The 4,292-nt window shown below is 40.7% G+C and overlaps 1 protein-coding gene across 8 annotated transcripts in view; it reads left to right on the top strand.

The window, feature by feature from the left end:
- Nucleotides 1–4,292, top strand: part of KCNJ5 (potassium inwardly rectifying channel subfamily J member 5) — a 121,728-nt gene that overhangs the window by 57,018 nt on the left and 60,418 nt on the right. The window lies entirely within an intron of this gene.

The following is a 4,292-nucleotide window of genomic DNA, read 5'->3' as shown; positions in this document are numbered from 1 at the left end:
TATACAGGTGTGGGAAAGGTCTGACTGCTTTATATGCTGGTCCATGCTTCATGTCACTGGCTCTGAGAGAGGGTGGAGGTGAAGGGCAGTAATAAATGTTATAGCCTTCGCCTTAACCATTTCATTGTAAGAAGCTCTGCCGAATTACTGAATAATAGATTTCAGCATAACAGCTTTGTAGCACAGACAGAGTATTATCCTTAGGAGTAGTCCTTGAATGAGAGGAGTTTTGTCTTTGGTTTTGTCTTCTGGCAACTCCTTTCTTCTTATCTGATTCTGTACATGTGTAGGCTTATATAAATGCTACCACACATGACAAAGTGTCGTACCTTTTGTGTGGTCCAACCAAACATAAGGACTATTGAATATACAGTCATGGCCATTAATGTTAGCACCCCTGAAATTTTTAAAGAAAATGAAGTATTTCTCACAGAGAAAATGATTGCAGCTATACATGTTTTTTTCCCTTTTATGTGTATTGGAACTAAACCAAAAATGGGAGGGGGAAAAAAAAGCAAATCGAACATAATGTCACCAAACTCCAAAAATGGGCTGGACAAAATTATTGCCACCCTTTCATAATTGTGGAAAAATACTTGAAAGCAGATAAAAAGGAGAGAAGTCCACTTAGTTTTTGCATTGTGTGTCTGTGTGTGCCACACTAAGCATGGACAACAGAAAGAGGAGAAGAGAACTGTCTGAGGACTTGAGAACCAAAAATTTAGGAAAAATATCAACAATCTTAAGGTTACAAGTCCATCTACAGAAATCTAGATTTGCCTTTGTCCACAGTGCGCAACATTATCAAGAAATTTGCAACCCATGGCACTGTAGCTAATCTCCCTGTGCAAGGACGGAAGAGAGAAATTGATAAAAAATGTCAACGCAGGGTAGTCCGGATGGTGTATAAGCAGCCCCAAACAAGTTCCAAAGATATTCAAGCTGTCCTGCTGGCTCAGGGATCATCAGTGTCAGCTTTAACTATCCGTCGACATTTAAATTAAATGAAACGCTATGGCAGGAGACCCAGGATGACCCCACTGGTGACAGAGACATAAAAATGCAAAACTACATTTTGCCAAAATGAACTTGAGTAAGCCAAAATCCTGAGAAAACATCTTATGGACAGATGAGACCAAGATAGAGCTTTTTGGTAAAGCACATCATTTTACTGTTTACCAAAAACAGAATGAGGCCTACAAAGAAGAGAACATAGGACCTACAGTGAAATAATATGGTGGAGGTTCAATGATGTTTTGGGGTTGTTTTGCTGCCTCTGGCACTGGGTGCCTTGAATGTGTGCAAGGAATCATGAAATCTGAGGATTACCAACGGCTTTTGTGCCATACTGACATACTGTAAGCTGCCACCTTGGCACGTTCACTCTCTGCTCCCTTGAGCATGCTCTGCTCCCTTATGAGCCAGGGACACAACTTAAATAGACACTGTTTTTGTAGGTCCCGGGTCTTCCTTGCACACGTAACCTCGGCTGGGAAGGTATAGGGGTACTCTGCTTCCACGCTCATTTTCACACACACCTCAATAGGCCCTAAAAATGAGCTACACACTCCCCAAAACCAGTCCACACGCCCACACATATACGCTGCCACCATCTATCAGTAGGCCGGTAGAACGCCTCCATTCATACACAGATTCTTACACTACTGCAATTTATGACACCAAAACTGTGGTAACGGCACAAGCCACACTTAAACACTGATACAACTATGTAAGCTATGGGCTATAGGTTCGTTCAAGGCTACGCATTAAAGTTATGGCTTTAATGTACAAAAAGGGTACAGTACTTGGTTACAAAAAGAGTTAAAGAAACAGACATACAAAATATGCAAAGACAGTTATACAAAATAAAAGGGAATAAAAGTCATAAGAGTTCCATACTTAATGTCGTTGAGTAAAGTTCTAATCCATCCTGGGGCCAAGGAAGAGAAATAACCGCACAAGTCCATTCAGAATGGGCCCCAAACTTGTAACAACCCGATGGTGTTGGACCACCACTTTTATGGGTGCAGCAGGGGGTTGGGTTAGGAGGGAGGTCTCCAGCTTCTTCTTAGGTCAGCCCACAGGGAGGGCACATCATCCCACCTCCCAAATGTCCCAACCTCCTCTCAATCACAGTCCATAAATCATAACTCCCATTGTACACAAAAGATAGGACATAGATGGTAGTACACTCATTGATATGGTGACATTATAACCCACATTTTGACAGGATGCATGAAGGGGTTATTATAAACACCAAGGTAGGGATACATACAGCCTAATCTGTGGGTTTAATGGGGTCATGTTTGGGTTCTACAAACTGCCTAATGTTCTGGGATTTTGATTATGGGGGATATATAACTCAGGGGTGTGGAAATTTAATAAAAAAAACTACTTGTCCACGGGACTAAAACAGAGCAAAATCTACTTGTCCCTCGTGACGATCCACTTGTCCGGGCAAATTTTCGACTTGCACTCTCGTTTTTTCCTCCTTGCCCTATTATAGCCATAACTATCTACTATAATGATACCTTTTAATTTTTCAATTGCATATTCTCCGAACCCCAAAAAAAAAATATATATATATATAATCCCAAAATAAAGCAGCACTACTTATCCAGTCCAACCAAAAAATTGGTGCCAGCGTCCCAAGGGACTTGATCAGAGTCCATCCAAGATAAAAAACCAGATACAGGCGCAGCACTCCAACAAAATAAGTGATTTAATATCTCATGTCAGTAATGCTGACATGAGATATTAAATCACTTATTTTGTTGGAGTGCTGCGCCTGTATCTGGTTTTTTTATATATATATATATTTTTTTTTTTTCTACGCCATTTACCTTGTGCTTGAGATAACATGATGTTTTGATACTTTAGACCGGCCTGATTACAGCAATACCAGATTTGTATAGTTTCCGTCATGTTTTACAAATTTTAAAAAAATTCAGAAATTTTGGGAATTTTTTTAATTGCCATTTTTTGACCCCTGTAGTTTTTTTTATTTATTTTTATTTTGTTTTTAGCATACCAGGCTGTATAAGGGCTCTTTTTTTGCGCCGTTTTTTGTATCGGTACCATTTTGGTATTGATCTGACCCTTTTAATAGCTTTTTAACTTTTTTCTGGGATATTATAAAATTTGCAATTCTGTGGTTTGGTAATTTTTTTTTACATTCACGTAATTTACTGTATGGGATTCACAATTACAATTACGCATGCAGATATTAAATATTTTTATTATTATATTTACATGTTTTTATATAGGAAAAGGGGGTGATTTGAACTTAACATGGAAGAGGTTAATGTGTGTCTTTTTAAACTATTAAAACTTTTTTTTTTTTACACTTTATTAGACTTTTAGGAGGAATCATTAGATTCCTCATACAGAACAATAGAGTTCTATTAACTCCATTGATCTGTGTGCTTTGCAATCCATTGATAGAGCCTAGTCCAGCCAGGCTCTATCAATGACAGAGCTACGGGACAGCAGGGAACAGAGGTAAGCCCTCCGGCTACCTCAATAGTGGATCGCCCCCCCCCCCCCGATCACGCTGTGGGGGGAGATCCACCACACTAGCCCACCAGGGAGCATTCGCATGTCCCTGTAGATGCTGCTGTCAGCTTTGACAGCTGCGATCTAAAGGGTTAATAGCCAGCCGCATGTTGGCTATTAGCGGTGGCCTCCGGCTACTGAGAACAGCAGGGTGCTGCAGAGTACGGAGCAGGCAGGAGTCCGCAGCCCGCTCCATACAGACTGCACTTGTCAGGTCCGGCCCTGCTTGCCCGAAGCTAAGGGGCGGAAAAATTCACCTGCCCGGCGCCAGGAACTGCATGTCCCGGGCGATAGGAAGTCCACATTCCTGATAACTATGGCTACTAAGGGGAACCCTGAAAAATATATTTCTACCATTTGGGCGTAATTCACTATATAGAAAATGTAAACCTTTTGTTTAAGTTCGTACCAAACTGGCAGGATATGCACGATCAACCCAATCAGCCAAATTGTTGTCTTGAGGCTCCTCACAGCTAGGTGCTTAGGGATATGTAAAGTAACTAACAACAGGTAGATACAAGAATTTAGCGGAGAGTGACAAAAGATATGGAGGGAGACAAGAAACAAACAGTAAAGGGGTATACAGCCAAAGTAAAATTATCACAGGTCAAGAGGATATATACATTTCAAAAAGGTGTCCCAGACAGTAGGGAGTCACCAGTATCCACCATATTTTACCTAAAAATAATATCCTCATCCTATATTCACTACACCTTCCCCCTTTATGATGTGGCATG

Source organism: Hyla sarda, chromosome 10 (genome assembly GCF_029499605.1).
Source record: "Hyla sarda isolate aHylSar1 chromosome 10, aHylSar1.hap1, whole genome shotgun sequence".
NCBI lineage: Eukaryota > Metazoa > Chordata > Amphibia > Anura > Hylidae > Hyla > Hyla sarda.
Note: the sequence above shows the minus strand (reverse complement) of the source record. Positions and strands in the feature narration are given on the sequence as shown.